The following is a 25,236-nucleotide window of genomic DNA, read 5'->3' on the forward strand; positions in this document are numbered from 1 at the left end:
AGAAGCGCTTGTTATTTCATTACTTGTTCTCCTTGAGTCTAAGCCCACGTGCTCTCTTCGGATGTACAGATGGTGCACTCTTTTTTTAATTCTCATCTGATTATTGCTTCCCAACGTCAGGGACAGTCTACTTGGCTCTCCCTTCGGTGAAGCATCAGCTGCGTTTCAGTGGTCCAACGAATGCTAATGCTATTCGATATAGAAATGCGCACCATTATCTGCAATTTCTGTCTAAAAATTATTCCTGTGTCATCCATGGCAAATATGGGGCATACACTCGTGTGCAAAACTTACGGACGAAAGTAACCCGGACTATATGTAAAAAGACCTGGTTCACTACAGTACAGCACAATACAGTACAGAAGGTAACTGAAAGAAATGCGCAGTGAGACGGAAAGAAATAATTTTATTCAAAAACAGTAATTACACTTGACATCATCGCGATTTATGACAGTGTCCCGGACATTACAAAAGGCGCAACATGGTCCTTAATAGGGTTTGTGATCACCACAGAAAGGCATTTCATGCTGTGCAACGTGCTTCGATGCTGGCCGCAATGTTGATAAGGAGTTCTCGTGGCAGAGCGTTCGATTCCTCCACCAGCGCTGTTGACGACTGCTGTGGGTGGTCGCTGGTGCATGTGGAAGTGCGGCTATTCGTCTCCCCAATGCATCACAGTGGTGTTCGATGGGTTTTAAGTTGGGAAACGGGTAGGCCAGCCCATGCGCCGAATTTCCTCTCGTTCCCAGAGCTCCTCCACCTCTGCTATTCGATACGATCGCGGACTGCCATACTCTGTGTGATCAAAAGTATCCAGGCACCTTCAAAAACACACGTTTTTCATATTAGGTACACTGTGCTGCCACCTACTGCCAGGTACTCCATATCAGCGGCCTCAGTTGTCATTAGACATCGCGAAAGAGCAGAATGGGGCGCTCTGCGGGACTCATGGACTTCGAAAGTGGTCAGGTGATTGGGTGTCACTTGTGTCACACGTCTGTACGCGAGATTTCCACACTCCTAAACATCCCTAGGTCCACTGTTTCCGATGTGATAGTGAAGGAAAAACATGAAGGACACGTACAGTACAAAAGCGCACAGGCCGACCTAGTGTGTTGACCGACAGAGACCGCCGAGAATTGAAGAGGGTCGTAATGTGTAATAGGCAGACATCTATCCACACCATCACACAGGAATTCCATACTGCATCAGGATCCACTGCAAGCACTATGCCAGTGTATGCGGGAGGTGAGAAAACTTGAATTTCATGGTCGAGAGGCTACTCATAAGCCACGCATCACGCCGGTAAATGCCAAACTACGCCTCTCGCTTGGTGTAAAGGAGCGTAAACATTGGACAACTGAGCAGTGGAAAAACGTTGTGTTGAGTGACGATTCACGGTACACAATGTGGCGATCAGATGGCAGGGTGTGGGTATGGCGAATGCACGGTGAACGTCATCTGCTAGCGTGTGTAGTGCCAGCAGTAAAATTCGGAAGCGGTGGTGTTATGGTGTGGTCGTGTTTTACACGGAGGGGGCTTGCATCCCTTGTTGTTTTGCGTGGCACTATCACAGCATGGCCTACATTGATGTTTTAAGCACCTTCTTGCTTCCCACTGTTGAAGAACAATTCGGGGATGGCGATTGGATCTTTCAACAAGATCGAGCACCTGTTCATAATGCACGGCCTATGGTTACACGACAATAACAACCCTGTAATGGACTGGCCTACACTGAGTCCTGACCTGAACCGTATAGAACACGCCGAGTTCGTGCCAGGCCTCACATGGATACCTCTCGTCAGTGCAGCACTCCGTGAAGAATGGGCTGCCATTCCACAAGAAACCTTCCAGCACCTGACTGAACGTATGGCTGCGAGAGTGGAAGCTCTCATCAAGGACAAGGGTGGGCCAACACCATACTGAATTCCAGCATTACCGATGGAGGGAGCCACGAACCTGTAAGTCATTTTCAGCCAGGTGTCCGGATACTTTTGATCACACAGTGTACAAGCAAATGAGGTCAGCGCCAAATACACCCCTGAATAGACGCATCTTGGGACGGAGTGCAGTGTCACAATAACATTGACCGGTGGGTGTACCGTGTCGAAAACATGAGTGTTAGTACTTCCATGCAACGTTATGTCTCCTCACACCTTAACACCCGGACCACCAATACGATCGCGTTCGACGATGTTCCTGTATGCACAGCGCTTTCGCACCTCTCGCCGTATGAGGAGCGTACGTCCAGACTCACTACTCAGACTGAATCTACTCTCTTCCGAGAAGAGCACGCGAGCCGGCCGGGATGGCCGAGCGGTTCTAGGCGCTACAGTCTGGAACCGCGCGACCGCTACGGTCGCAGGTTCGAATCCTGCTTCGGGCATGGATGTGTGTGATGTCTGTAGGTTAGTTAGGTTTAAGTAGTTCTAAGTTCTAGGGGACTGATGACCTCAGATGTGAAGTCCCATAATGCTCAGAGCCATTTGATCCATCTCCGGGCCATGCTATAATGAGGACCACCACCGCAGTGCACCGTAACTACTCGGCAGCTGGCACTGTCTGTTCCCGACCCTCCAACGGCCTCGTGTTGAGGGGTCAGGCCCATTTTGCGCAACAGGCACGCTCACCTCACGCCTTGCAACGTCCAGATTTCTGTGGACGGCTGGGAGACCTCTGGGAACATGCTCCCGAACTTACATTCATTGCCACCGAGTAGTTATGTTACTTTATCTATGTGGTCCTTAAGTTCTGGAGAGTAATCTACATCTATAGGATTACTCTGCATTTCACTATTAAGTGTCTGACAGAGTGTTGATCGAACGACCTTCGAGCAATTTCTCTGGCGTTCTACTCACGAACACCTCGCAGAAAAAACGAACACTTAAATCTTTCTGTGCGAGTTCTGATTTCTCTTATTTTATGATGATGATCATTCGTCTCTATGTAGGTGGGCGCCAACTAAATATTTTCACAGACTGAGGAGAACTTTTGTGCCTGAAATTTCGTGAGAAGATCCTGCCACAACGAAAAACCTTTTTGTTTCAATGAGTGCATCACAATTCACTTATCATATCCGTGGTGCTCTCTCCCGCTCCGCGATGACACAAAACGATCTGCCCTTGTTTGAACTTTTTCGATGTCCTCCGTCGATCCTATCCAATACGGGTCCCACAATGCACAACGGTACTGTAGAGGAGGACGTACAAGTGTAATGTAGGCAGTCTCTTTAGAAGAGTTGTTGTATTTTCTCAGTGTCCTGCCAATAAATCTTAGTCTTCGGTTTGCTTTACCCACAGCATAATCTATGTGCTCGTTCCAACTTGTTATTCGTAATCCCTCTGTATTTAGTTGAGTTTACAGCCTTTAGATTTGTGTAGTTAACATGTAACTGAAATTTAGCGAATTCCTTTTGGCATTCATGTGGACAACATCACACTTTCCATTATTTAGAGTTAATTCCACTTTTCGCACAATACAGATATCTTGTCTATATCGTTTTGTAATTTGTTTTGACCATCTGATAACTTTACAAGGCGGTAAATGACAGCAAAGAATCTAAGAGTGCTACTCAGATTTTCTCCTAAATCGTTTATCAGAAACTGCAGAGGGTCTGTAACACTTTCCTAGGGAATGCCAGATACAATTTCTGTTTTGCTTGATGTCTTTCTGTCAATTACTGCGGACTGTGGCCTTTCTTACAGGAAATCACGAATCCAGTCGCACAACTGAGACGATGATCTATAAGTACGCAATTTGTTTAGAAGTCGCTTGTGAGGTACGGTGTCAAAAGTCTTTTAGAAGTCAAAAATTAAGCGATCAATTTGACATCCCATGCCAATAGCACTCATTTATTCGTGAGAATGAAGAGCTAGTTGCGTTTCACACGAACCATATTGTCTGAATCCGTGTTTGCTATTTGTCAATAGATTGTTTTCTTCGAGATAACTCATAATGTTCGAACGCAGTGTATGTTACAAAATCCTACTGCAAATCGACGTTACCGGTATTGGTCTGAAATTTAGCGGAATCCTCCTATTTCCTTTCTTAGCTATTCGTGTGACTTGTGCAACTTTCCAATCTTTAGGTACGGATCTTCCAACAAGCGATCGGTTCAATACGGTTGCTGATCATGGAGCTATTGTATAAGCATACTCTGAGAAGAACCTGACTGGTACACAATTAGGGCCGGCGGCCTTGCCTTTATTAAGTCATTAAGCTGCTTCGCTACACCGAGTATATCTACGTTTAAGTTACTCATGTAGGCAGTTCTTAGTTAAAACGCTGGAATATTTACTCGTGTGTTTTATTCGACTCTGGGTAAGAAGGCTTTTCCACAACAAGCCACAGGAAGAGCTTCATACGGTGCGACTCACACGTGCCAACACCTGCTGACATTAGAGCGACAGTAAAAGTTCGCCGCGGCATGACTTTGCGGTGAGCGAAAAGCGAGGCGGAAGATCCCGCGGCGGCCGCTGTCGGTGTGAAAGGCTAGGCGGCAGGTAGAGATAGGGCGCGATAGCAGGCAGGCGTCGTGCTATATACCTCCGGAAGCCGCGACCAGCGCGGTATGCGGTCTCTTGTGGCGGGGCGCGCCCGCATCGCACTCCGGAGCGGGGCAGCCAGCACACCAGCTGCCACTCAAAACTCAGAGACCTCTATCTCCTAACAGAGATTAAAGTCTCTCATACACATGCGGCCACAGTTGCTCATCCCCCTTACTAGGTCCAAGTATTGAGAAGAAACGTCTGACTAGAAGTCACGGTATCGAAAGAAAATGACGTGGAAGTACAAGGTGCATGGGGATGACATCCGAGGTAATGAACCATTGAGCCAAAACATTGTAACCGGCTGCTTAACATATCCACCTTTGCAATGCAATACGGCAGCGATTCTGCGTGTCAAGGATTCGACTGGTCCGTGGTAAGTTTCCGGATGTACGTGGCACCATATGTCTATGCACAGGCCGCGCAGTTACCGTAAATTAATGGTCGGCGATTCGTGGGCGGAGAGATGGCGTCCGATACCGTCCCAGATGTGTTCCATCTGATCCAGGTCACCCGAATATGGTGGCAAAGACATTAACGTAAGTTCACTATCATGCTCCGCAAACCCCCGTAGCAGGAGTTTGGCACTGTGGGAAAGATACTTACGTTGCTGGGAGATGCTGTAGCCGTCGAGGAAGACATCAAGCATGAGGGGAAGTAGGTGGTCCGCATGGTATCTTCGTTTGTTACCGGTGGTCCTGTGAAAGTCCAGGTGTTTCCTCCCCCCTCCCCCCAAAATCCCTCTGTCCAATAATACAGCCTCCTCCACTTTTGCTTCTAAGTTGCGAAGCCTGGATGACGGCGTATCCTGATATGACCGTAGACCTAATGAAACGAGAAACGGGACACGTTTCCATTGATCTACGGACCAGAATCGATGATTACGTGCACACTGTAATTGTAATTGGTGATCTCGTCGGGTGAACATGGGAAGACACCCACTTATAAACTTTCCTTACTAAATCACATTCCCACTACGCCACCAGGCGCCATGTAGCCTCTTCCTGGACAGTGCTCTTGATGACAAACTGTCTCTTGGATTCTGTCTCGGTTTCTTTGCCTGACGTTTGTTTGATAGCTTTTCTGAACTTCCACCTGCTGGAGTGGCTGGCACTGTCAAAGCATCAGTGATATAGTCCTATAATTACAATGAGGTGACAAAAGACTTGGGATACCGATATGCACAGAAACAGATGGCGGTGGTATCGCAAACACAATGTATAAAGAGCGCGGCTATCATTTGTACTCAGGTGATTCATGCAAAAAGGTTTCCGACGTGATTATCGCGACACAAGGGGAATTAACACACTTCGAACGCAGAATGGTCGTTGAAGCTAGACGTACGAGATCTACCATTTCGGAAATCGTCAAGGAATTCAATATTCCAAGATCCACCTCTCACCACGGACAAGGCTGTAGTCGACGGCCTTCACTTACCGACCGAGAGCACCAGCGCTTGCTTAGAGTTGTCAGTGCTAACAGACATGCAACACTGCTTGAAATAATCGCAGAAATCAATTTGGACGTACGACGTAGGACAGTGCCCTTACGGACTATGGAAGCAGACGACCGACTCGAGTGCCTTTGCTAACAGCGCGACATCGCTTGTAGCGCCTCTCCTGCGCTCGTGACATGTCGATTGGACCTAAAACAACTAGAAAAGCGTGACGCTGTCAGATGAGTCGCGATTTCAGCTGATAAGAGTTGATGGTAGGGTTCGAGTGTGGCGCAGACCCCACGAAGCCATGCATCCAAGTTGTCAACAAGTCACTGTGCAAGCTGGTGATGGCTCCATAATGGGGTAGGTTGTGTTTACATGGAGCCAACGGCCTTGCCGCGGTGATAACGCCGGTTCCCGTCGGAACACCTGAGTTAAGCACTGTCGGCTGGGCTAGCAGTTGAATGGGTGACGTCTGCCGACCTCTGTTGGCAAGCGAGGTGCACTCAGTCCTTGTGTGCCAAACTGAGTAGCTACTTCATTGAGAAGTAATCTGACACACGGCCGGGAGAGCGGTGTGCTGACCACATGACCCTCCATATCCGCATCCAGTGAAGCATGCGGGTGAGGATTACACGGCGGCCGATCGATACAGTGGGGCCTTCACGGCCTGTTCGGGAGTAGATTAGTTAGTTGTGAGTTTACATTGAATAGCCTTCGTCCTCAGCTCCAGCTACACGGATAATTGACTGGAAATGGTTCTGTTCGGCTACTTGGAGACTACACTACTGGCCATTAAAATTGATAAACCAAGAAGATGACGTGCTACAGACGCGAAATTTAACCGACAGGAAGAAGATGCTGTGGTACGCAAATGATTAGCTTTTCAGAGCATTCACACAAGGTTGGCGTCGGTGGCGACACCTACAACGTGCTGACATGAGGAAAGTTTCCAACCGATTGCTCATACACAAACAGCAGTTGACCGGCGTCGTCTGGTGAAACGTTGTTGTGATAGGTCGTGTAGGGAGGAGAAATGCGTAACATCACGTTTCCGAATTTGATAAAGGTCGGAGTGTAGCCTGTCGCGATTGCGGTTTATCGTATCGCGACATTGCTGCTCGCGTTGGTCGAGATCCAATGACTGTTAGCAGAATATGGAATCGGTGGGTTCAGGAGGGTAATACGGAACGCCGTGCTGGATCCCAACGGCCTCGTATCACTAGCAGTCGAGATGACAGGCATCTTATCCGCATGGCTTTAACGGATCGTGCAGCCACGTCTCGATCCCTGAGTCAACAGATGGGGACGTTTGGAAGACAACAACCATCTGCACAAACAGTTCGACGAAGTTTGCAGCAGCATGGACTATCAAAAAAATGGTTCAAATGGCTCTGAGCACTATGGGACTTAACATCTTAGGTCATCAGTCCCCTAGAACTTAGAACTACTTAAACCTAACTAACCTAAGGACATCACACACATCCATGCCCGAGGCAGGATTCGAACCTGCGACCGTAGCAGTCCCGCGGTTCCGGACTGCAGCGCCTAGAACCGCACGGCCACCGCGGCCGGCCATGGACTATCAGCTTGGAGACCATGGCTGCGGTTACACTTGACGCTGCATCACAGACAGGAGCGCCTGCGATGGTGTACTCAACGATGAACCTGGGTGCACGAATGGCAAATCGTCATTTTTCCGGATGAATTCAGGTTCTGTTTACAGCATCATGATGGTCGCATCCGTGTTTGGCGACATCACGGTGAACGCAGATTGGAAGCGTGTATTCGTCATCGCCATACTGACGTATCACCTGGCGTGATGGTATGGGGTGCCATTGGTTACACGTCTCGATCACCTCTTGTTCGCATTGACGGCACTCTGAACAGTGGACGTTACATTTCAGATATGTTACGACCCGTGGCTCCATACTTCATTCGATCCCTGCGAAATCCTACATTTCAGCAGGATAATGCACGACCGCTTGTTGCAGGTCCTGTACGGGCCTTTCTGGATGCAGAAAGTGTTCGACTGCTTCCCTGGCCAGCACATTCTCCAGACCTCTCACCAACTGAAAACGTCTGGTCAATGGTGGCCGAGCAACTGGCATCGCCACAATATGCCTGTCACTACCCTTGATGAGCTGTGGTATCGTGTTGAAGCTGCATGGGCAGCTGTACCTGTACACGCCATCCAAGCTCTGTTTGACTCAATGCCCAGGCGTATCAAGGCCGTTTTTATGGCCAGAGGTGGTTGTTCTGGGTATTGATTTCTCAGGATCTATGCACCCAAATTGCGTGAAAATGTAATGACATGTGAGTTCTAGTATAATATATTCTTCGCAGCAATTTTAATGGCCAGTAGTGTATTTGCAGCCATTTATGGAGTTCATGACCCCAAACAATGATGGAATTTTTATGGATGACAATGCGCCTTGTCACCGGGTGACGGAGGGGTGAAGTGGACTGTGGTAGTCGTCGTGGGGTTGTGGAGCACTGCGGCTGCCGTGAGGACGGAGCCTCTCTGTCTTTTCTAGGCCCCCGGTTAATATACAATACAATACAATACAATACAAGCTCAGGAGAGGGAATGAAATTCAGGGTGAAAAGATATCAATGATAAGATTCGCTGATGCCGCTGCTGTGCACTTTGAAAGTGAGGAGGAATTGGAGGTCTGTTGAATGGAAAGAGGAATCAAACGAGCACACAGTGTGGGCTGAGAGTATTCCGAGGCGAAAGTAATGAGGAAAAGCTGAAATGTAATGACTGAGACACTTGCCATCAAAACTGGGGACCACGTCGTAGAATATGTGAAGGAATTCTGCTTCCATGGAAGCAAAATAACACATGACGGACGAAGCGGAGACTACTTAAAAAGCAGTCTAGCACAGACAAAAAGTGAATCCCTGGCCAAAAGAAGTCTACTAGTATCAAGCATCGACCTAAATTTGAGGACCAAATTTATGAGAATGAACGTTTGGAAGAAGGCATTGTACAGTAGTTAATCAGGGACTGTGGGAAAACAGGAGAAGAAGAGAAGCAATGTGATTGACATGCTGTGCTACAGATGAATATTGAAAATTTGGTGAATTGATAAGGAATGAGAAGGTTCTCCGCAGAATCGACGAGGAGAAGGACATGTGGAAAAGATGGAACATTTACTAAGACATCGAGGGATAGGTTTCATGGTACTTGATGGAGTTGTAGACGGTAAAACTGTAGGGGAAGACAGGGATTGGAGTATGTTCAACAAATAAATGAGAATGTTGAGTAAAGGTGCTACTGAGATGAAGCAGTTTCCACAGGAGAGGAAGTCGTGGAGGCCGGTATCAAACTAGTGAGAGAAGTGACGAAAAAAATGAAGAAGAAGAAGAAAGATAGATAAGAGTAGCCGAATGGCACAGGCTACCGCTTGTGATAAGCGGGGATTCTGGGGCTGAGTCACGGAACGGCACAAACAATATTACCCACAGCGAATACATTTCATGTATTGAAAAAAGATCAAGTTGCCCAATTTAAAGATGAACTAATAAAATCACATAGAGCTCAGGATATATATGTTTTGCATTTCCTAAACCACTGGAACGATTTGAACCAAACTTGTTACTATCTAGGAAGAATCACTATGTGTGTAAAAAAGGGTGGGGGTGAAAAAGCAGCGTAGCCCACAACGCGAGAATACCCATACCTTAGTTATCCAGTATTTTGGAATGCGAGCACTCACAGACTTACAACAAACGTTACACATAATTTCAAACCTTTACGATAATTTTTCTCGCTGACGACCATGGCAGAGTGATGAAAGGAAAAAAGTTCGTCGCTTACCACATTTTTGTTGTTCACGCGATGAAACTGCTACATGAATCAGGACGTTTTAATTTATTATTTCTTTGTTACTAATTGTATTCGTGATATATTTTGGGGAGAGTATTCACATATACCCCTGAATGTTCCAGAAAAATCACATCAATGAACGAAATTTAGTTCAGCAGATACGACGTTATACACACTGAATGCGTGAAAAACTGCCGCATTATGTAAGAAGTTTAATGTTGTTACTTAGTTGCTCCTAACTCTTTTCGCAACGCTTTTCGCAGACAGTATCCGCATTTTCCGCTGAATGTACCTACAGAAATATATCACTGTATGGCACATAGTTCAGCAGATATGATGTCGAATACTGAGGTGCGAGGAGAAAACTGCCACATCATGTACTACATTTTATTTTATTACTTCTTTGCTACTAACGCTGTTCGCAACACATTTCACAGACATCATCCACATATGCCGTTTAATGTACCTACAAAAATATATTTTTGTACGACACATAGTTCAGGAGCCATGACGTCATAAACACTGACGCGTGAGAAACTGCTGCATCATGCATGACGTATTAATTTATTACTTCTTCACTGCTAATACATTCACAACAAATTTCCCAGACGATAGGCAAATATACCACTGGATGTAGTTGCAAAATAATGTTGTTATACAGCACATACCTTAGGAGATACGTCGTGTACATTAATCTGCGGCAAAATGAAACTGCACTGCGAAATTCACTAGGTAAAATATATGCACAAATAAGCTTGAAATATGTTAAATGTGTGTAAAATATATTCGACATTTGAGAAAAGTCACTGGTGAAAAGCTCATCCTAAACCCCTTGAAGATTTCAGTCAAATTTGGTACAAATCTTAGTTACAATTTGGAAAGAAATACTGTATGGATAAGGACCCCCAGCATCCTACTGGGGCGATTATGATAACGTGGAGAGAGAGGTGAGGACGAGGAGATGGGCAGACATGGAGAAGAAAGGAGGAGATTGTCACAAAGATGAGGAGGATATGGGCAGATGTAGGAGAGGGCGAAATGGACAACGAGAGGAGACATGAGGATATGGACAGAGAAAAGAAAGAGGAAATGGACAGAGACATGGGGAGGAAGAGAAAGGCAGAGAGAGGGGGAGAAGGAAATGACCAGACATAGGGGAGGACGAAATCGACAGAGAAAGGGAAGAAGAGGAGATAGAAAGAGGGGAGAGGAAGAGATGGACACAGAAAAGAAACGGAAAGAGATGAACTGGAAGAGACGGAGGAGGAGATGGACACTGAAAGGGGAGGAGGAAATTGACAAAGAGGGGGGGGGTGGAGAAAATGAAATTAGTGGGAGGAGGAGCAGATGGACAGAGATTGAAGAAGCAAATGGGCAGAGGGGGAGGAGCAGATTGACAGAGAGAGATAGGCAGGAGGAGGTGGACAGAGAGAGGGGGCGGTAGAGATGGAAATAGAGAGGGAGGGGTGGAGGTGATGGGCAGGTACAGAGGAGGGAGAAGACGTGGATAAAAAGATAGGGACGGATAGAGAGGGGGTTGTTAAGAATTATCTGGAAAACACTTGACATAACTACACGTGTAAAAGCCGAAAGCAGTCGTTGAAACACTTTAAAAATAACTTTACTAGTAAACGATGAATGAACAGAGGCGAAGTGAATGTATACTCGACTCATACAGACAAATACACACACACACACACACACACACACACACACACGAACACTGCCTCTTTAAGTGGTGGTAGACACACGCGCTAGAGCGTGGAAAGAATGCTGCAGATCCCGACTTGAAACGAATCTCTCAACCTATCACATAATTTAGTACTTCATAAACGTGTCTGAGGAACCACGCCAGGAGTACAGTTCAAATGGCTCTGAGCACTATGGGACTTAACTTCTGAGGTCTTCAGTCCCCTAGAGCTCAGAACTACTTAAACCTAACTAACCTAGTGACATCACACACATCCATGCCCGAGGCAGAATTCGAACCTGCGACCGTAGCGGTCGCGCGGTTCCAGACTGTAGCGCCTAGAACCGGTCGGCCACTACGGCCGGCTGGAGTACAGTCCCCAACTGCGCATGTCGATGACACATATCGCACAATCAGGGTTACATAAAGCCATGAATAGAAAAGCCGCAAGGCATAAAATGAACCTATTTCGAAAAATGGTAAGAACGAGGTCTTTCGAAGGATAACAGTAACAGTTTCCAATTCTTATCTCATTTTAAAATACCATCACTACAGTGAAGGATTTTCAACACAGCCTGGCTAACAAAAGCAAAGAAAGAATACACAATAGGGCATAACAAAAGAAAAGAAAGAATAAGCTATCGTAGAAGTCGCTACTCGATAGAAAATTAAAATTTTTGATAAACTTTATATGTTTGAAAAAAATGCCAACCTGGTGGTGTTCATGTGTAAAACAGTTGTGACCAAGACATGTACATAATACGAGTTTTTTACGCATGAAATCTCTGTGCTAGATAAAAACTGCGCTTACTCACATGCCTATCGATTTCACGCAAGATTTAAACGGGTGGCGACCTCTGATATGCGCTAATGGAATGAAATTGTGTTAGTCATGCAGTCGCCACCTGAAGTTACGAATTTCACGTGATGTTGCACAACAAGTTTCATTTATCAATGCTGGTTTTTTTCCCCCTCGTGAAAATGAAAGACGCATGAAACTGCCACCGATACTTTACAACGAATCTAATTTCATACTCAAACATTTATCAAGAGTTTAAAACCAAGAAGTATACAGGGATTTGATTTACGAAAGGTGCGAGCAGATGACAGTGAAACAAATAGCTCATCATCATAGAGGCAGAACCGAAAGCCAACTGTTTTCCCGATAATACGTACGCACAGGTGCAGTCACGCCAGTATCACAACACTGTTAATGTCCAAGGCTACGATGAGAGCCAAGTCCCTTACGGAGAAAGGATGCATATGCGGTACATGCATGGTGGTGCACCGGCATACTTCCGTGTGGATGTTCGGAAATACATTGCACGTATCTTCGACAACTAGTGTATCGGTAATGGCACGCCAATGCCATGGCTTCTCAGGTCCCCAAACTTTAACTCGTTGTTTTTTCTTTTGTGTACGGATATTTAAAAAATTTCGTTTTCTCCAGCCCTGTTGAAAGTGTCGATGAACTCCAGGAACTCATTGTGTTTGCCTGTCAATGAATTCGGAACACGCCTGGGATTTTTGAACGTGTACGGGCCAGGAGGAGTAGAGGAGCTGAAATCGGGCTTGTTGTAATGAGATTGTCCTCAGTTGGATATATATATGCACTCTGGATCCTCGGGGACGCTGTACCGGGAAAACCATTTGTTTCCGAACCAATGTTTTCTTGGATAATTACGGGATCCCGGGTTCGATTCCCGGCCGGGAATAGTATAGTAGTATGCGGATATGAATTGCATGTATAATAGGATTAAAGGCAATACACGGGAGGCTGGACCAAGAAGCACACGCTGCCCCACGGCGCCCCTAGAGTCGAACGATTACAAGGGTGCATCAGCGGCTGCGAGAAAGAAGGGGCTTTGCACATTCTGCGGTAGCTTGTGGGCCTGTAGGGGTTACACTTGTGCTTCAAGATCATGTGCTGGAAATAGTCGTACACTGTCCAGGGTCACTTGCCACACAAATTCCTGGTAGGAGCCACAGTAGCCTTTGGAGATTTTGTGTCTTAGTGAGGTGGGCTTTGGCCCTTGCCTAACATTATGTCACTGGATGCAACAAGAAGCCGCAGGCCACCCTACGTTTGAGAATAACATTTTATTTACAGATCAGGCAGGATTCACTCGTGATGGTGTGTTTAATTATCACAGTTCTCACATTCGGAGTCATCTAGGCTCCAACCCACATGCCGTGCATGAGTCTCTACATCAGCCACGTTTTCCACTGAATGTGTGGTCAGGGGTACTAGGTGACTGTCTTATTGGTCCTTACATGTTACCAAACAAATTCAAGGGACGGATTTAATTTCGTTTTCTGGGGTATCATCTTGCAGGATTGCTTGAGAATGATACCTTGTTGGGTGCATGCACGATGGAGTACCGGCACATTCTGCTGCTATGGTGAGACTCCATCTAACGCGCCAATATGGTCAAAGATGAAATGGGCGAGGGGGACCTGTACCGTGGTCTCCAAGATCACCTGATCCGATGAACCCCATGGAGTTGCGCGTTTGGGCAACATTAAAGGTGAATTGTACGCCTCTCCGGTGAGTATGACTGAAAAATTAAAGCACAGACATGTCAGTGCTAGTCAAGAATTTCGAAATGATCTGGGCGCGTCTGAAAGAATTCTGAAAGATTTCATAATCTGGTACAGACCTGCGATCGGCTACAAGGACGACACTTTGGGCACCTCCTTCAATTACGAGTACAGTCATGTAACTTTTGTCGTGTTCAGTCAAAACACCTGCACTTCTACCAAAGTATCTCTAATATCTTTTCTTACTGTTGTACAGTATTGTTACCTTTCCCGAACTGGGATGACGTTTACACAGAATCAAGTCATTGGTGGCTGGTAACCACAAAGTCGCAATCAATCATCTAGCAAACGGTCGTTTGTAGACGTATGTTTGCAAAGACTTTTTTGGTTCTAGTATCGTGTACTTTCAACTGCATTCGTTTACGCCATTAATTATGATACATCATGTATAAAGTAAATGTAGAAACTTAAGAAAGTGGTTTATACGCAGATTGTAGCGGCCCCGGTCCATTCCCTAGGGACGGTAATCTGCTGTGAGTAGCCCAGCAAGACTAAGTAGGCCTCTAACATGATATGTATTCTTGTTGAAATAACTGTAGAATATTGTTTAGTATGATGTTTTATGTTCCATAAACCGGGTGATCAAAAAATCAGTATAAATTTGAAAACTGAATAAATCACGGAATAATGTAGATAGAGAGGTACAAACTGACACACGTGCTTGGAATGACATGAGGTTTTATTAGAACCAAAAAAATACAAACGTTCAAAAAATGTCCGACAGATGGCGCTTCATCTGATCAGAATAGCAATAATTAGCATAACAAAGTAAGACAAAGCACAGATGATGTTCTTTACAGGAAATGCTCAATATGTCCACCATCATTCCTCAACAACAGCTGTAGTCGAGCAATAATGGTTTGAACAGCACTGAAAGCATGTCCGGAGTTACGGTGGGGCATTGGCGTCGGATGTTGTCTTTCAGCATCCCTAGAGATGTCGGTCGATCACGATACACTTGCGACTTCAGGTAACCGCAAAGCCAATAATCGCACGGACTGAGGTCTGGGGACCTGGGAGGCCAAGCATGACGAAAGTGGCGGCTGAGCACACGATCATCACCAAACGACGCGCGCAAGAGATCTTCCACGCGTCTAGCAATACTTTTTTTTGTTCTAATAAAACCCCATGTCATTCCAAGCATGTGTGTCAATTTTTACCTCTCTATCTACATTATTCCGTGGTTTATAAGGTTTCAAATTTATACTGACTTTTTGATCACCCGGTATGTAATTAGAAGACCGACCTAAATGTAACTGTTATGGCCTCAGTTAGAGTTTGTACACAGCTGTGTGGGAGATTCCACTGACACGTAGGCTGAAGTGCTAACTGACTGGGTTCGACACTTGACACTGTAAAGTTCAGTGCAGTTCTTGACGAGATATCTGGTATCTACGCTTGTTCTTACTGTGATCTGAAGATGGCTGTGGCCGAAACGTCGAAGGAGTTATAAACACTCTGCGATCTGTTGAAGGTATGTTAAATAAAAATTGTAGAGCCCTTCGTGTCCACTCTGTTGGCTTCTGTCTCGAGTTCTTCGCTCGACGTTTCTTTAACAATTTTCGTGACCTCTCGCCAGCAGGAGTGGCTGGCATTGTCAGAGGTTCACCCCCCATTGCTGGAGGCACCCACCTGGAATGGTGCGTGAACCTCTGATCTGGCGGTCACCTGAGCTTCTGGTATGGTGGTATGGTAGCCGCAACCAAGGACGGATGAGGCTTTCATAATAACAGTCACTCTTGCTGGCGAACCGTCATGAAAATCGTTAATGAAACGTCGATCTGAGAACCTGAGACAGAAGCCAACAGGCAAGAAGTATTTTAAATCCGTGCATGCTACTGCAAGAAAGAGTGTACTTTTGCATATTTCCGTTAGCAAAAGTATTTTGTTTTACCGATACGATATTTCAGTGGCGGTGGTATTTTATGTCCGATTTTCGTTCACATCAGCAAATGTCGTCTACTTGCGCGTTTGGTACTAGTGCTTTTTGCCTCATCTCACATTGATTTGCGACGTGAAACAATTATTGTCTCTACATCTGACGACAAGATGTGTGTAATACTGCAGCCGCTGTGACATTAGGCGAAAAACCCCAAAAAAACCCAAAAGCAGACGGCACTTCCTGATGTGAGCAAAAATCTATGTAAAATACCACCAACACTGGTGTTCTAGATTAACACAAATAAAATTGCGCAAAAATAAGAACATTTTTGTAGAGCCGGCCGTTGTGGCCGAGCGGTTCGAGGCACTTCAGTCCGGAACCGCGCTGCTGCTACGGTCGCAGGTTCGAATCCTGCCTCGCGCATGGAGTGTGTGATGTCCTTAGGTTAGTCGGGTTTAGATGTTAAGTCCCATAGTGCTCAGAGCCATTTGAGCCATTTTTGTAGTTGTATAGACGAATTCCAACTATTTAAGTAACTGTATATCAATTACACTACGTGGTAAAAAGTATCAGGACACCTGGCTGAAAATGACTTACAAGTTCGGGGCGCTCTCCATGGGTAATGATGAAATTCAGTACGGTGTTGGCCTACACTTAGCCTTGATGACAGCTTCCTCTCTTGCAGCGATACAATTCAGTCAGGTGCTGGAAGGTTTCTTGGGGAATGCAAGCCTATTGCTTACGGAGTGCTGCACTGAGGAGAGGTATCCACATCGGTCGGTGGGGCCTGGGATGAAGTCAGTCTTCCAAACACCCAAATGTGTTCTATAGGATTCAGGTCAGGACTGTGCAGGCCATTCCATTACAGGGATGTTATTGTCGTGTAACCAGTTCGTCACAGGCCGTACATTATGAACAGGTGCTCGATCGTGTTGAAAGATGCAGTCGCCATCCCCGAATTGCCCTTCAACAGTGGGAAGTAAGAAGGTGCTTAAAACATCAATGTAGTCCTGTGGTGTGACAGTGCCACGCAAAACAACAAGAGATGCAAGCACCCTCCATGAAAAACACTACCACGCCATAACACCACCGCATTCGAATTCTACTGTTAGCACTACACACGCTAGCAGATGACGTTCACCGTGCATTCGCCATACCCACACCCTGCCATCGGATCGCCATAGTGTGTACCGTGATTCGTCACTCCATACAACGTTTTTCCTCTGCTCAATCGTTCAATATTTACGTTCCTTACATGAAGTGAGGCGTCGTTTGGCTTTTACCGGCGTGATGTGTGGCTTAGGAGCAGCCGCTCGACCATGAAATCCAAATTTTCTCACCTCCCGCCTATCTGTCATCGTACTTGAAGTAGACCTTGATGCAGTTTGGAATTCGTGTGTGATGGTCTGGATAGATGCCTGATTATTACAATTTACGGCCCTCTTCAAATGTCGGCTGTCTCTGTCAGTCAACAGGCGAGGTCGGCCTGTACGCTTTTGTGCTGTACGTGTCCGTTCACGTTTCCACTTCACTATCACATCGGAAAGAGTGGGCCTAGGGATGTTTAAGAGTGTGGAAATCTCGCGTACAGACGTATGACACAAGTGACACCCAATCACCTGACCACGTTCCGAAGTCCGTGAGTTCCGCGGAGCGTCCCATTCTGCTCTCTCACGATGTCTAATGGTGTGGAGTACCTGGCAGTAGGTGGCAGCGGAATGCACCTAATATGAAAAACGTATGTTTTTGGGGGTGTCCGGATACTTTTGATCACATAAATGCGGAATTAATTTACAGGGTGGTTAGAATGAAACTTTCTCTACCTGAGGCTGTGTAGACGGAAAACTATTTACTGTGTGGGTACCGAACTTTATAGGTATTATGTTCAGACTGTGCGCAGCAGGATTTGCGTTGTTGGCAGTGTCAGTCTCATGATTTGTCTCTAGGCACAGGTAGTCGTACGGCGGCGTAAGGCTGAACCACAAGCATGAATGTGCATTACAGCTGCATTCAACATGGGTCTTGGCGAAGTGACCAGGGCGTTACACCTAAAGCCAAACCATCAGCAATAGTACTGCTGCTCTTTGCGACGCATTAAAGGAGTACGGAGAGGTCCTCAATCCGCACCAGGGTTGAAGAACACGATTCCGAAGTTCGAATTAGCTAGAGATTTGGCAATGGCTGCTGTGAGAGGTCGACGGCCAGTTCTGCCACAAATTGTTGAACAAGTTACTCTTGACGTGACTGAGAATGCTGTACGAACTGTGTCACGACAGCCGAACATTCCATGGTTCATGTTTCTGGCGGCAGTAGAGAAATCTCTAGTGCAGTTCCAGGTTGTGTACGCACATGGTCGTCACACTGTGCAATAATTGTAACCTCGAACTTAAACATTGTACTCACTTCCCTGTCATGTGGAAATTAGAATATCTTTCTTTCGATGATTTATTCGTTATGTGCCTTTCGTGCTTAATTTCAAACGTTTCTCCAACTTTCATTGCCTTACGATCACTCGTTTCTCACGGCGGCCCTCTTAAGTAGCGAAAGTTTCATTATCACCACCCGGCACATTGCGATACAGACGAACTCTCTGTGCAAAGACCGAGATGACAACCTAATGAAAGGCGGGTAGTGACGTTAGGAAACATACAGGTGCAACATGGAACCGCATTCTCAGAATGCGCAATGCATGCAAAAGTCTAAGGTGACGTTTATCAGCAGTGGATATCAAATGGCTCATGATGATGACAGCAGTGCAGAAATGCTATGGAGGTCTGCCTAAGATCTGCTGTTAGTAGCGACACTAGGGTTGGTAATTACAATGGCCGGACCAAGTGGACACCGCTTGTGGACGACTATTGATGTCGCGGAAAGAGGGCAAGACATTACAGATGCAACAATGTAGCAATGCGGGAGGCGTTTCTCCAGTCTGGAACGCTTGTCTGTGGCGAAAGTGGTGCCTCCGCTCGATGACAGAGGCGTGTTTTCTTCCGAGATTTCTCAAAGCTTCGATTACGGCGAATGAAATTGGGAAACTGAGTTTTGTTTGATGAAAGCCGCTTCGCAGAGGCCTGAGGCCTCGCCGGGCGGCCGTGCCCTGGGATTTCCGGAGCGGCTCGGTGCCTCGGGCAGCCTTGGCTACGGTAAGTAACGAGGCCCGGGCAGGTCTCGGCACGTACAGGTCCCAGCACGTACGTACCGAGGTTGTGAGGGCGGGAGGGAGGGAGGGAGGGAGGGACCAAGCGTGGCATTAGCATGCCTAGCGCGCTGCCACTCCCTCCCCATCAGTGCTGTCCGCGCCGAGCATCCGGTTCTGCCGCAGCCCTAATTAATGTCGCTCATAAATGCACTGTTAACGACGCGAACAAAGGCTCGCAGAGGTATGGTCGTTTGTGAACCAAGTACGGAAACAGACAAGGAAACTGGGGGGCACAAGATCAGCACGCACCACGAAAAATGTCCAAAGTAACTGGCTAAACTACACGTCTCTGTATCTAATGGGGCGCATTCTTTACGTGCTTCTCAGACACTGACAACATATATGTCATGGGGATCAAGAAACTGTGATACGACATTTATTTTATTAGGGAATTTTTTTATAATTAGGAAATCTTGCCTCCCGCTTTTCTGTGTGTCCCCGAGACGAGAGTGAGACAGAAATTTCTAAACGTTATTCCTTCGGTACAAGTTAATTTTAATGTCACGCCTTTCAAACTGTAATTACTGATGGTCACAAAAATGTCAATGATCGTTACAGAAGGTCCCTGATTTGAAGAAGGATGTCAGGAGGGCACGGATACATTCCTGTGAGGTAGTTGGCGGTTAGGACCAGCCAAGTGATTGCAGTCTACAAGACTTGTAGAGTTCCGGCAGCAGTCACATAGTGTTTACGGTGGCAATAGCAAAATTTGGAAATTTTTGGTAAGTTCCTATGGGACCAAACTTCCGAGGTCATCGGCTCCTAGACTTCCACACTACTTAATCTAACTTAAACTAACTTACGATAAGGACAACACACACACACACCCATGCCCGAGGGAGGACTCGAACCTCAGACGGGGTGAGCCGCGCGAACTGTGGCAAGGCTACCCCGCGCGGCTGGCAATAGAAAACAGTGCCTACCCTGAGGGTGAGCTGATTTCTAGCTGAGACCGAGATTTTAAAAGGGACGCAGCAGGCTCACTTTTGTCGATGTCCTGAAACAACACTTTTGTCGATGTCCTGGAACAGTCACAACGCAGCGTCCGTGTACATCACAGAGGTTCTTGTAGACAATTGCTGTCGGTACAACACGTCGACATGCTACAGGCTAGGTGACACGCCATCATGTTTCACTGTTGCTCTTCATTCTTAGTATTTCTCTCTCTCGCTCATCTCAAGCTTAAACAGGCTTTACTCTTTACATTTTGTTCATTTTATTTTAATTTCTGCTTAATAAAATATAAGCTTGATATTGTACGCCACTGCGCTCTTTCCTCCCGATTTCAGTTGTAAATGCCGGCCGCGGTGGTCTAGCGGTTCTGGCGCTGCAGTCCGGAACCGCGGGACTGCTACGGTCGCAGGTTCGAATCCTGCCTCGGGCATGGGTGTGTGTGATGTCCTTAGGTTAGTTAGGTTTAAGTAGTTCTAAGTTCTAGGGGACTCATGACCTAAGGTGTTGAGTCCCATAGTGGTCAGAGCCATTTGAACCATTTTTTTTTTCAGTTGTCAATATTCGTTTCCTGTTGTTTTGTAAAGCTTGTGTTCAGAATATATCGCAATTAAGGATTCGAATTTGGGCTCTTTCCATTATTATGACTGTGCAACTGCCCTTTCTGTTCACTTACATCATTGGTGGCCCGCCCGGTTGGCCGTGCGGTCTATCGCACGGCTTTCCGGAGTGCGCCTCGTCCCCGGCACGAATCCGCCCGGCGGACTTGTGTCGAGGTCCGGTGAGCCGGCCAGTCTAGGGATGGTTTATAGGCGGTTTTCCATCTGTCACGGCGAATGCGGGCTAGTTCCCCTTATTCCGCCTCAGCTTCACTATGTCGGCGATTGCTGCGCAAACAAGTTCTCCACGTACGCGTACATCACCATTACTCTACCACGCAAACATAGGGGTTACACTCGTCTGGTGTTGAGACGTTCCCTGGGGGGCCTCGGGGGGCCGAACCGCACAATAACCCTGGGTTCGGTGTGGGGCGGCGGAGGGGTGAAGTGGACTGGCGGTAGCCGTCGTGGGGTTGTGGATCACTCAGCTGAGGCGGGGACGGAGCGTCTCCGTCGTTTCTAGGTCCCCGGTTAACATACAATACAATATAATACATCATTGGTCCCCAACCTGCGAGTAATTAGAGTGTGACGGAATAAATTAAATTTTCCGAGGGTAGAACCAAAAAGATGTGGTTGTGTTTCACCCAAAAGGCTCCAATACTAATTATATAAAACTCCGTCCGAACAGGTCTTGCGAGGCCCAACGGTACCGACCGGCCGCCCTGTCATTCTCAGCCCACAGTCGTCACTGGATGCGGATATGGAGGGGCATGTGGTCAGCACACCGCTCTCCCGGCCGTGTGTCAGTTTACGAGATCGGAGCCGCTACTTCTCAAGCAAGTAGCTCCTCAGTTTGCCTCACAAGGGCTCAGTGCACCCCACTCGCCAACAGCGCTCGGCAGACCGGATGGTCACCCATCCAAGTACTAGCCCAGCCCGACAGAGCTTAACATCGGTGATCTGACGGGAACAGGTGTTACCACTGCGGCAAAGCCGTTGGCACTGATTATATAACTTATCGATAATTACTTTTTTTCCGAATTAGTAGCACTAATGCGTGACACTATGCAGTTTAGGTTACATACATATTTCTGACGCAGTACACACATTCGTTGTGTTTTGTACCATACATCGATGACAGTAAAAGTGAGACATATACATAACAAACGTTAAACAGCTCATGATAATGCCTTCTGGAACTTGAAGATAGTTCCTGCAATAGACCAGAAATTGCTTCATTTCTCACTTCAAAACAGATAAATGAAATGACAGGAAGACACAACACTAACTACATAAGGGCTGCTATGGTTGTCTACAAGGTATTATCGTTATTAGAGTGGTCAGACAAAAAGCACTAACAGTCCAACGTAAAAACGAAATATTTTTAATATTTCACCATTTGTAAAATAAAAGTGGCAAAAGAAAATACTTTTTCATTCTAAAGTTTAGTTAGGCGCTAAAGTTTGTGAGGATGGCGGGAGCGCAGCGTGCGGTGCAGGGGGGGGGGGGGGAGGTACTGGCTAATATCTGACTGCACTCAGGGATAATGAAGCAAAAAAGGTTCGGAACCGCTGACCTACATCCTCGAGGTTAGTGTCGACTAATCAGTGTTCAGAGTGACTCCTTGATTCACATTTGCAAATAAGATCGAAACAAATGCTTGCAAGAGGGGACAGTACGGTGATCCATTTGTTAGCGTGAACGGTGGGCAGCCAATGTGTACCAGCGCAAGAATCTGTGTAGCAGTAAGCCTTCCGAGAAAATGAAATATCATGTGAATAACTGTCTCGCAAGTGGACATATCGAACAAATGAACTGGCCAGAAAAGCCTCCAGATCCCACAGGGTGTGGTTACGGACCATGGTAGCTGAGAGGAAATGCAGCTCGTCAGCCACTAAGGGTTGATTCAGAGATTCGCACAACTCTTCAGGAATTGGATCGACAGCTGGCAGGGATACTTGGACCGTCTCACAGAGGGACGCGTGTGACAGCTAGCGGTAATTACATTAACTGTTACCTGTTCTATTCTACATCTACACCTATAATTTGGAAACCAGTTTACAGTGTGAGCCGGTATGACTAACTGACCCTCCTCCTTCCCGTTCCTTTCAGGAATGGCGCGCGTGAAGAATGATTGCCAGTAATGTAATGAGAGTATGACATTGCCGGAGAGTCCCCTTTCAGGAAGTCCGGCTGCCTGGTGCAAGTCTTTTATTTGACCCCATTTCGGTGACTTTCGTGTCGATTATCAAGAAAAAATAATGACAACACAACACAACACAACACGCAGTCCCCGACATGAGATGATTTGCAGCTCGGCTGGCAATCGAACCCAGACTCTCCGCACAGCACTTAGCCAGGCAGACCTCTCACCGACGGGGGCAGAGTATGGATGCCGGTAAAGCGCCGTCTGATACCTAATTCGTCTGTTTTTCTGGTCGTTTTCATTTCACGAGACGTATGTCGGCGAAAGTAATATGTTGTCCAAGTCTTCTTGGAAAGTACACTCTCAAAATTTCAAGAACAATTCTCTCCTGTGGGCACATCACCCCTCTTGTAGCGAGTGCCACTAGTGGTTGTTGAGTACGTCACCAACGCTCTCGCGCGAGCAAACAATTCCGCGTCGCGCATTGGATTCTAGTGTCCGGCCGGCCGGTGTGGCCGTGCGGTTCTAGGCGCTTCAGTCTGGAACAGCGTGACCGCTACGGTCGCAGGTTCGAATCCTGTCTCGGGCATGGATGTGTGTGATGTTCTTAGGTTAGTTAGGTTTAAGTAATTCTAAGTTCTAGGGGACTGATGACCACAGATGTTGTCCCATAGTGCTCAAAGCCATTCGAACCATTTTTTCTAGTGTCCGCATCGTTCTGCTGACGTTCGGTTCCTCAATTAAAGCCGGCGCACTGTTGAACGAAGTGATCCGGCTTCACCCTGAAACTCGGGGAAACAGAGTACGGGGACACGGATTTTAACTCGTGTCCTCTATCGCTACAGCAGCAAGCCCGTTTACTCGCTACTCGTTTTCTGCACTTTCCCTGTCATAATAAACGACACGCTGGCGGATCACGTGGCCCACACCGCAGATCAACATTACTGCACACACCAAGGTTCAGTATCGAGAGAGAGAGAAAAAAAAAAAGCTGCTCATGCGGGGAATGTTGCTCGGTGTCTCTAGTGGCTACCGGCTGATTCAATATACGTCAGTTATGGCTGAGTTATTAAGAAGTCAGTCCTCACGACAAGGATAAGCAGCAGGATCTGGGAGGTAAGAAACGGAGTACAAAAGGAATTTTAATGGGACGCACCGGACCGAGCTGCTGGCGAACCCTGTGAGGGAAACCGGAGCAGAAGAGAGAATGAGACGCTGGCTGTCAGCGACAACGGCAGTCCAGTCCCGGAAGGGAGAAGCCGCTAACGAGCAGGGCGCTAGCTGCGCCGCAGGACTGGGACCACTGCTGTGCGACTGCGGCGTCCCGGACTTCTCTCACGAGGAGAGGACACACCCTGAGACCCATCCATTTCGACGAACCTCGCAATACTAGAGTAACGTGCAAGCAGGCAGGCGGTTGTGCAAAGCGTTTTGCTCAGAGAGACACTAGGCAAATGCCGAGTCTGGCGATGCCGGGAACCAACACCGGGTAGGCAGGCTCCGATCCCCGCATACATTGCGCCCCATTCATAGGGTTGTGCCGAGTGCCGTATCGGTTTTAGCCGGACACGACGATTTGCGGATTAACAAAGCACCATTCACGATCCACCCTCTCAGCTTTAACACCACTAGTAAATTTCAAATTTCATAAAATATCTCCTGCATGCTGTGCGAGACTAGCACTCTTGGAAGTTGTCCAGCATAATGTCTATTGTTATTTAAAAATAACAGCAGGGGAGGGTTTTGCAACTTGGAACAGTTTTCACACTATCACTTATAGCCAGTCTCACAACAGAAATTTAATATAACTTTTTTTTATACCAGTTTTAAATAATACACCACTGGCCATTAAAATTGCACACCAAGAAAAAATGCAGATGATAAACGGGTATTCGTTGGACAAATATAATGTACTAGAACTGACTTGTGGTACATTTTCGCGCAGTTTGGGTGCATAGATCCTGAGAAATCAGTACCCAGAACAACCATCTCTGGCCGTAATAACGGCCTTGATACGCCTTGGCATTGAGTCAAACAGAGCCTCTATGGCGTGTACAGCTACAGCTGCCCATGCAGCTTCAGCACGATACCACAGTTCATCAAGAGTAGTGACTGCCGTATTATGACAAGCCAGTTGCTCGGCCACCATTGACCAGACGTTTTCAATTGGCGAGATATCAATTGGTGAGGACCTGCAACATGCGGTCGTGCATTATACTGCTGAAATGCAAGGTTTCGCAGGAATCGAATGAAGGATAGAGCCACGGGTCGTAACACATCTGAAATCTAACGTCCGCTGTTCAAAGTGCGAACAACGGGTGACCGAGACGTGTAACCAGTGGAAA

The 25,236-nt window shown here is 46.8% G+C and overlaps 1 protein-coding gene and 1 pseudogene across 2 annotated transcripts in view; both read right to left on the reverse strand.

Annotated features, from left to right (window-relative positions):
* LOC126187902 (uncharacterized) overlaps positions 1-25,236 on the reverse strand; it is a 1,224,785-nt gene that overhangs the window by 165,085 nt on the left and 1,034,464 nt on the right. The window lies entirely within an intron of this gene.
* LOC126189295 (5S ribosomal RNA) lies at positions 21,629-21,746 on the reverse strand (annotated as a pseudogene).

The sequence above is a fragment of the Schistocerca cancellata genome, chromosome 5 (assembly GCF_023864275.1).
Source record: "Schistocerca cancellata isolate TAMUIC-IGC-003103 chromosome 5, iqSchCanc2.1, whole genome shotgun sequence".
NCBI lineage: Eukaryota > Metazoa > Arthropoda > Insecta > Orthoptera > Acrididae > Schistocerca > Schistocerca cancellata.